Raw genomic sequence first — 10,597 nt, forward strand, 5'->3', positions numbered from 1 at the left:
ACAGTAGAAGTTCAGAACACAAGAATCAACACTGAACTCCAAGAGCATTCAGCGTTGTCATATACAATAGGGATGAAAGTTCCAATTCAACGTCACTACATCTAGCTTTACTAATTCAGTTACCAATACGCTTGGCATATATTCGATCTATCAATGCAAAACCTAACTTTTTGTATGTTTGAAAGGCTTTGTATGAATTCTCTTATAGAGAAACGGTAAATATTTTGTTTTCATAGGACATAACTTCCTAAAGAGATCTGAATCTATATCTTATAATTATTCATGGCTTTATAAATTGAAAATTGACGTGGCGTAGCAGCAAAAGACTAATGACTATGATACCATACACATTAGAAGAGTATTATTTCCTTATTTCTAAGAATTAACGGCAATGCCAAAGTATAAAGACCTGCTTCGGTGACACCCCGCCCCCCTTTCCCAACTGGATTTTATTAAACACTATCCAACTACAAAAAAACAAAGTGAAAATAGACCCTATTATCCTCAATATGTGGTTCAAGGGACGTGAGAACCAACAATGGCCAGGAAGAGTCGAAAAGTAAATAGATCGTCGGCCAGGAGAGTGGTGCCCTCTAACATCTGCTTAGGCCAGGGTCAATATCGAGCCCCTTCGTCTATGTGCTAGCAAATCTGTCCCCTGCTGCTCTCAAACAGCTTCAGGGAAAACGGTTATGTACATTCATATGAGAAAGGAATGAGGACAAGATGTTCAAGAGCAGACACTTCTTTTCATACCTCTTCCGGTCTCGTCCCATCTAGGGGGGGAGGGGGAGGAAATCCTTTACAATACACCTGTGTTACATCACAATCGTCCCCCTGCATTGGCACGTGCTATGAAAATACATTGCAAGTACACTTGTATCTCGTGTGAAGTACATACATTTCAGATGAGTACACGGCAGTTAACGACACACCAGATACGCACCTGTACAACCTGACCACCAAGATGGCACCGATAGGCATATGCATTCTGAAGGGAGAAATTCCATAGAAGTAATGAACCAACGCTGGAGCAAGTCTGACTTTATGTTAAAATGTAACGCACTGCACCATTACATTGTAACATACACAAACTCTGAATATGTTGGGTAAGTGTACATCAGGAAGGGAGAAAAACACAAAATCATACCAAGGTGACCATATCCTTCGGCGCGCAACCAGATGTTATCGAGTGGAACATGATTAAAAAATAACAACGGAAAAAATACGATGGTACAGATAACGAATCATGACAGTGGGCATGGTTGACAAGCACAGACAGACCCCTATTACATGCAGTTACATTCGAAATGCACAACCGGACAATGAGCGAGGTACAGAAATTAAGGATATGTTTTTAGTTACCTCTCCTCAGTCGCCTCCGTCAGGTGCTCACCACGACTGGCAAGATGGTGGCGCTCAGAACCCAGAGTCCCGGATGATGACGTCACAATATGGCTGGCCCCCAGCGTGGTTGCCGAAAGATACGGACTCACTAGCGAGCCACGAAAGAAATCGATGATAATATCGCGAAGAGAGCTCTAATGATAATTGAAACAAGCGGGGAAACAGGACTCATCTCGAAGGAAAAATATTCATTACCCAAGGATGTACAAAATTAAACCCAGAAAGAGAGAAATGATTCATTAAAAACAGCATATCCTCCACTTTACCTAGGATAATTTTGACCTTGCCATTTGTCTATTGATTAGGGTAATATACTAGCAGGAAAACATAGCAAGAGTGAAAACTCCTTGCATAAACAATAAAGTGATAATAAACTAGCTAAATACGGGAGGGAAAAAACTCACAGAAGAACAGGCTATCAAAATAAATGGATTTTGTAAAGCTACATAGCAACTCACCTACGGGTTTCTGTGTGGGCTGTGCTGTGTGTGTGTGTGTGTTTGTGTGTAGGCTGGAGGGGGGACAATCCGCGCATGGCGCTCCAGACACACGTAACGATTTTCTCCCCAACATCTATTTTTCATTATTTTATTTTCATCAGTTGATCATCGAGGTGGGAAATAAACAACCCCATTTTCCCCCAGAAAAAGATAAAAAGGAGTAAGTAAAGATTCTGCAATGTTATGGCATAGAATTACGAGAAGTTCGATTAGGGTTATCAAGTCCCAAGTCACTAATGGGTTTATCAAAATACTGTAATAAAAAGGTTACCAATTCTCTCTCTCTCTCTCTCTCTCTCTCTCTCTCTCTCTCTCTCTCTCTCTCTCTCTCTCTCTCTCTCTCTCCTCCAAGAAAATAAACCTTATTGGGCATGTCAGCTGTTCGGTGAGCATGGCAAAATCCAGAACAGTACATTTCCAAGTAAAACAATGTGGAAAGAATCTCTCTCTCTCTCTCTCTCTCTCTCTCTCTCTCTCTCTCTCTCTCTCTCTCTCTCTCTCTCTCTCTCTCTCAGTGCTGTGTATACAAACAGTTGTTTTCAGCATAAATCAAAATACCAACCATTCAGCAATCTATAGGCCATCTAAAACATGAAAGAAAAACAATGATAAACGGGAAAGACGTTCAAAAACCATAACAGCAATACTGATATAATAAAAGAAAACTATCATTTACCAAGGTTTGTTATGATTAAAAAAAAAGAAAAAATATATAATAGACAAACCAATGCATAAAAAACATATCCATAAAAATACATAGAAATACATAAATATACATAAAAAAACATCGATACATAAAATCTCAATATTTAATGGCCTGATAATTAATAACAAAATCATCTGGCACTGTTAAATTTGAGAACCCACTGTGGACTATTCGTTGAATGGATGAATCACAGACAGCCAGTTTCACTTGCTGTTTGATATCGTACAGAGAAACATGGGATACGTACGACTTCTCGTTTAATTGGCTCGAATTTACCCTACAACTAATTAGTTTACTTGAGCTTTATAATAAAGTGGTTTGTATTGGCATTACAATTAGCTAGTTCATATGGACTTTACAATTACGTTATTTATATCGATATGCCATCAGAAAGTTAAAAAGCACATTATACTTTATTTGTTCATTTAGTAAGCAGCTCTTATAGGAGAAGGATACTCCAAAATTAAACCATTGTTCTCTAGTCTTGGGTAGTGCCATAGCCTTTGTACCATGGTCTTCCACTTCCTTGGGTTAGGGTTCTTTTGCTTGAAGGTACACTCGGGCACGCTGTTCTGTCTTGTTTCTCTTCCTCTTACTTTGTTCACGTTTTTATAGTTTATATAGGAGATACGTATTTCGATGTTGTTACTCCTCTTAAAACTTTTATTTTTCCTTGTTTCCTTTCCTCACTGGGCTATTTTCCCTGTTGGATCCCCTGGGCTTATAGCATACTGATTTTCCCACTAGGGTTGTAGCTTAGCAAGTAATAATAATAATAATATGGCAAAAAATGGTCAGTATGGATTGTGCAGTTAGCTATTTTAAATGCATTTTTTATAAGCTATCATTCTCGGGTTGTTATCTTTTCCTCTATATAAGAAAATAAGAAAATGTGTAACATAACTTTTAATAATGAAATAAATTAGCATTCCATTGAATAATCGGGTTAATCGGCTGTGCAATGGGTTTCTTGACAACAATTTACATGATGAATATTAATCCATGTGATTGCAAATTGTGATGACATCACTAGGCAAAGATATTTCAATTTAATGGGAATCAAAAGAAAACCTTTAGTCATTTAAGTTTTTCTACGTGAATTCAATATATATGAATCCTCATAAACAATAAATTCAAGTATATAAATCTATAAATCTTACAATAAATTATCTCAATTAAATAAATTCTCTCTCTATTAAATAAGGTTGGGGGGTTAGTATCGTACTGTGAAAGTGGATCATCTTTATTCATATTTAATACGGAATATATACAATGATACTTACAATAACTCCAATAAATCATTATTACGAGTCGTATATATTGATAAACAACGAGTCACTTCTAACGTAGAATAAACGTCAAGTAAAAATTCATGACAAAACAATTTCAGTAAATAATACGCCGGAGTAGAATTGATGTTGATTCCCAGTTTCATAAAATTCAACCATTATTTGATACACAATTCCACGTGCCTTCTCTCTCTCTCTCTCTCTCTCTCTCTCTCTCTCTCTCTCTCTCTCTCTCTCTCTCTCTCTCTCTCTCTCTCTCTCTCTCTGTTGATTTCTGATATACTGTATGTAACTGACAATATGTAACTTTGTTTGACGTCTTCATTAAATAATCTCTCTCTCTCTCTCGTAATATATTCTATACTGTGATGTTCTAGTCTTCTGTATATTGTTCATTTATTCAAAATAATCTTTAATCATTATCATTCGTAATTTCTATCCATTTCTAAATTATCAACCACTCGCCTATTCTATGCTTTAATTTTCTGATGCAGTATCCTAAACTCTAACCCTTTTCTAAGACTTCATTCATTACCTTTCCCTCCCATCATCCATTTCATATTAGAATTTATCTCATTTCTTAGAAGCTTTGCCTCTCCTCTCTGATATTCAACCTTCTTTTTTTTCGGGATATAAATGTGGCTTCTGCAAGGCAGGCAAAAAGATACCAAAGGCCTTCGCGCCACATTCCCGACCTTTTGGTATAATTTCTCATGTTCGTTTTACCATTTATAATGATGTCGCATGCCTGCCCTCGTCTCTCTCTCTCTCTCTCTCTCTCTCTCTCTCTCTCTCTCTCTCTCTCTCTCTCTATTTCCTTTCATCAATACTCTTCTTTAATTGTTTACATTTTTCTAAAAAGCTTAACCTTACATCTGTATAACACCCCCCCCCCTATACATTCATCAGGGATGCATCCCTCTACACCAGGGGACCCCCACACGAGGATGACATTGACAGCCACCCCCCCCCCCCCGGGGTGGATAGGACTATCCAAGGGATCGATAAGTGTCTGGGTCCCAAAAAGGGAGTCAGTTGAGAATAATAAGAAAAATAAAATTTAATAAAACAATAAATCACAGTATGGAGAAACACTCTGAAGCCGTGTTAATCCTACAACAGCAGTTCCAATAAAGCAGAGAGGACGAGACTACATTTTGAAGGGCTGTTGATATGCAATTACAGCCAAATGTCAGTGCACTTATTACTTCTCAACAAACATATCCTTCCCATTATGGATGTTAATTAATTCAATAAGATGGGAGGGTAATTCATTTTGATGTGTTTTATATTAACTAGCTTATTTATGAATTTCTTTTTATTTGGTAATTACCATTATCATATTCTGTATTTTAACTATATTTGGCAATAATATATCTATTATAGAAATAGACCTAGAAATTGAAGGAGGAATATAATATAAAAATCAAATTAGTTAAGAAATATTGAAATGAATGAGAAAAATGATTCCTACATCTAAATATAAAATCAAGTACTAATATGGTTTTCATTTTAATATTTTTTTACATAGCCGGGGCTCGATGAGGCATGAGGAACTCTATAGACGGGTCTATGGTCAAAATGTTTAGGGATCCCTGCTCTACACTATTACCTTCACTTCCAGTTATTTTAAGTTGTTTGGGCTATTCTAATGGTTCATTTATCAACTCTAACCTCACAGAAAGACCTACACTATATGAGTGGGTGCCTAAAATGCACAGATTACACCTATTCTTTTCTGCTCCCTTCATTCCAAGTCTTTTTACTATGTCAAAAATGCGGAATCTCATGTTGCTTTAAATTTCATTTTTACATAACGATACAAAAATAAACAATTCTTCAAAACTACAAGATAGAAATGTCATTTTAATATGATCTTTTCCCGTCTCATATATCAAAGCTCTAACACACTTGTACAATTTGGAGGGCTTCATTTCATTTTTGGTTCATTTTTTTTTCTTTTTTACAATTGTAAATACGGCAAATCTTCTGACAAATATCCTGCCGTTACCCCTCCCCCTTGGCCTAATTAGCTCTATTAAGTAGAATTCTCTCTCTCTCTCTCTCTCTCTCTCTCTCTCTCTCTCTCTCTCTCTCTCTCTCTCTCCTCTCTCTCTCTCTCTCTGTATTATAGGTATTATTTTGACCACAGGTTTGTTCAGACAGAGGACAGAACCCCCTTCTGAAGTATTTGGCAATATTTATTCTGTTACCCCCTTTAATTACCTCCATTTATGAAGCCTGGATTTTGCCCCCATACTATATTTCTATTAATTCCTAAAAATTCTATCTTGGAGTTTTGAGTTGATCACTAATGGTGATACTTCTAGTATAATTATACGTAAAACTCAAACATAAGAATAGTAAACAACCTTCTCTCTCTCTCTCTCTCTCTCTCTCTCTCTCTCTCTCTCTCTCTCTCTCTCTCTCTCTCTCTCTCTCTCTCTCTCTACTCAGTAACAAATCATTGCTCCTGCCACAGAACTGTCTTTTACGGTGCTTTTAAATATATCTTAAAGAAAAAACAATGAAAAGGGCAGATAAGTTGATGTATTTTATCATCCAGTTATAATTTTCAGTTAACAGTCGTCACTGGTGAATACATATCAACTTATCACCTTTAAAAAATCATATTTATTGGTAGAGATAAAAAGAAGTTACCATACATAACAGAGCTAGTATTACGTTCAAACAATTCACGCAGGATATCCGGAAGTACACCACCCCTAGTGATAACGTTATTGTCAAAGACAAACTTTTTCTTTCCTTTCTTAGGGGGACATAACAAAGTTATCGATTGCATTTTGAGAAGTCCCTGGAAAACACTAGATTTTTAGTGGCCACCCAGGGTTTAAGCTTGAGCATGTGGCGATTAACTTGGATGCTGTTCATTTTTACATTAGATTGCCTAAAAAATTTCCAATTTCCTTAAATCTGAAGCTAGTAAAACAGAAATTACCTTGAAACCAAGCAAATTACCTTAAACTTAGGGAATTGATGAAGCCATCACTCATAAAGAGAGAGAAGGGCGAATATCAACTGAACCTATTCTAACAGAGAAAGGTGTTCAACTGTTCAACATGAACATAGCCATCAGTGATGGATGAAAAAGTGTCAATCTTATAACTGAATAGATAACAAATGTTTTGGCTGTTTTACGGTATTTTTATGCATGATGGAGACCATAACACATAGCTGTGCATCTGAACGGGTTTAGACATATTTGGAGATTACTACGCTGAGGATAAAGGATCATCATCATTATTATCATTATTATAATTGTTATTATTATAACTTTAATTAAAGGGGAGGAGATTCACCAGCCATGTGAGTCAAGCTAGACTCTTACAGAGCTTGATTAAATTCGTGAGAAACAAATACTATTTATATTAAAGCTAATAAAAAATAAATGTTAAAATCTTAAAAATAAAGAAATCCTCAGAGTGCGATAAAATATAAACAAAACTTTTCTTAGCCAAACAAATTTCTCTCTTAAAAACCTTACAATCGTTAAAAATGTCTTCTATGGTTAAAATAGCGTCACACTCACTTCACCTTAGAGAGAGAGAGAGAGAGAGAGAGAGAGAGAGAGAGAGAGAGAGAGAGAGAGAGAGAGATTTATCACCCTGACATCCATCGAACGATTAGTATTGAATAACTGACGACGTTACCCCCCCCCCCCCAGAAAAAAAAAACTTTATCCATCATAACAACATTAAAATCCTTCCTGAATCTTCACTGGCGATCTCCAAAGTGAGGAAGTCTTAAACATGGAAATCCTACCTTGAATGTTGTTTTGTGATACAAGTACAAGCGATGCCTTATTCTGACGACAAGACATACTTTACATTTTCAATTTATGTACGCTGCATTTCCCACACACACACACTATATATATATATATATATATATATATATATATATATATATATATATATATATATATATATATACTGTATATATATATATATATATATATATATATATATTTATTTATATATATATTTATATATATATATATATATATATATATATATATATATATATATACATATATATACATATATATCGATATATATATAGATATATATTGATGTAAATATATATATACATATATATATATATAAATTATATATATATATATATAGGGGGGGGGGGGAACAGAAACTCTGTGGTAGAGCACTTCATGCATATTCGGTAATTCCATGCTTCACTCTTGATTTATCATCCACCAGTCGACCAAACTAAGAGGCCAACAACTTTACCCCTAAAGACTACTTTCCAAAATGTAGCTACTTTACTTCTGGACCATAGCATCTAAAGCGGAAAAATAACATATATATATATATATATATATATATATATATATATATATATATATATATATATATATATATATATATATATATATATATATATACACATATATATATACATACATATTTATATATAATAATAATAATAATAATAATAATAATAATAATAAAAACGTGTATTGGTGTGTAGCTGTGCAGTATTCTCTCACCACATGTTGCAATTCAGTTCTACGACTTACAGTGCAAATAAAAAATTAGTCTAGATCAAAATACTTATACAAAGCCCTTTAACACCTACATAACTTATATTTACATTCTTGCTATACAACATGTTTCTTAAATGATTTCTAGATTATTTATAATTACATGATATATCAAAAACACTTCAAGTACTGCGTACATATTGTCTAAATATAATTACACAATTTTGTGTAATAAATACTGGACTGACATAACTGTTGTAGTCGTAAATGTGTAATTGCCTTGAATAAAAAGAATCTTTTTGATTTGATTAAGACTTGCAAATCACTTCCATCTACGTGAAAATCAAACATTTGAAAGTTAGTCAAATTAAGAGCCAGATAAAATAGTATATGTTTTCGAATAAAGAAAATATAAAACATTGATCTCAATGAGTAATTGCCTTGAATAAAAACAATCATTTTGTTTTGATTAAGACTTGCAAATCCCTTTCATCTACGTGAAAATCAAACATTTGAAAGTTGGTCAAATATAGAGCCAAATAAAATAGTATATGTTTTTGAATAAAGAAAATATAAAACAGTGATCCCACCTACATATGCACAAGGGACTACTGAGCTCAATAACCTACTATTATCTTTCTTAATAGACTTCCCTGTCACAACTTCAGCCTGGTTCTTTAATTGCTGCCTACTTATCAGAGGCACTATGTGACTACGAATGTGTCAATAAGAACAGCAGATAACCGTTTCCTTTTAACTACTGGACATCTCGAAGGATACTGGTATTAACTAAGAAAAATAGACATAAGTTAATACATATTCAATAAAACTAAAAACTCGATAAGTTAAACGCTGTCAATGAAGACAGACAATGATCTAATTTTATTAAATTTCAATTTCCAATGACTGAAGTTGGGCTTTAAAGTTCTCTACGGGACGTGGTCTTCACGTTTCACTATTAAACGTGTTTAAAATTCTGTGATGATATAACTGAAAATAAGTTCCATTAAATGCAAGAAACCAAAATCGATTTTAGTTAAGGGGCTACCTTTTTAAATATTGGTCTTTCTAACAATATCAAGCCACCATTTCAATAAGTAATAAAAAAATCAACGTTATTTACCATGAGTTCCTAAATGGTGTTAAATGCAGAGTCGCTTGACATTTGTAAAAATGAAGGAATAATATTTTAATATAAAAACTAGTTATGATGCCTTTCTGATATAAGCAACAATAATTCATTACCATATCATTCTAAGCTCTAATTGCTGATAAATAATTACGTGTTCTTGATTCATACATAACACCCGCCCCTCTTATGAGAGCTACTTAAGGGGGGGGGGGGGGGGAGTATAACCAAGTTTCTCTTTTGTCTTTATTCATTCAAGATCGCTTTGAAGGCGATCAAATCGTTAATTCCCATAAAAATAAAAATAAAATGAAAAAATTAAAAAATAAATAAATAAAATAATGAATAAAAACATTTACGAAATAGTTATAATTGTGGGGTGATATGCTTAAACAGAAATTATAGAAAGTTCTATATATTTCATGTCACGTTGTGCGGTATTGCCAAACAATTGACAAATATGTCTCTCCCCGTGACTCCGGTAGGAAGGAGAGAGAGTAGTTATACCCTGATAAGCAGGGGTACCCCGTGATGTACACTCGGAAACCACAATCTCCCACACATTGCCGAAAACGCGGGTTGTATTTACTAGAGAGGAGAGGGGGGGGGGGGGAATTAAATCCGTATGAGTGTGCATTCATGTGTATATCTAAATATTTATGCACGTCATTTTTGACAGATCGCAAACACTAGTAATAAAATAATGAGGCTCAATCTAACTGAAGCAAACGAGAATATTTCTGGACATTCCTCATGCTAACATCAGGTGATATACTTTTATGATCTCTCCTAAGCACAGACTTCGAGAAGGTTGCTAGGGCCCCAGGATGGGCACTTTCTCTGCAGGATGAGTTGACAAGGCGATTAATACACAGCACTAAAATTTATAGCGTCTATCAATGAGGTACCGAAGGCATAATACTCATTCTGCGCATTGGTTTCACTTAGAAAGGGAATTAAGTATGGGGTTTAGAGTAAGGAGGGAGCTGAGCTAAGTTGTGATGAATTGGAGAATAAAAGAGCATATATATATATATATATATATAT

This window comes from Palaemon carinicauda, chromosome 37 (assembly GCF_036898095.1).
Source record: "Palaemon carinicauda isolate YSFRI2023 chromosome 37, ASM3689809v2, whole genome shotgun sequence".
Lineage (NCBI taxonomy): Eukaryota > Metazoa > Arthropoda > Malacostraca > Decapoda > Palaemonidae > Palaemon > Palaemon carinicauda.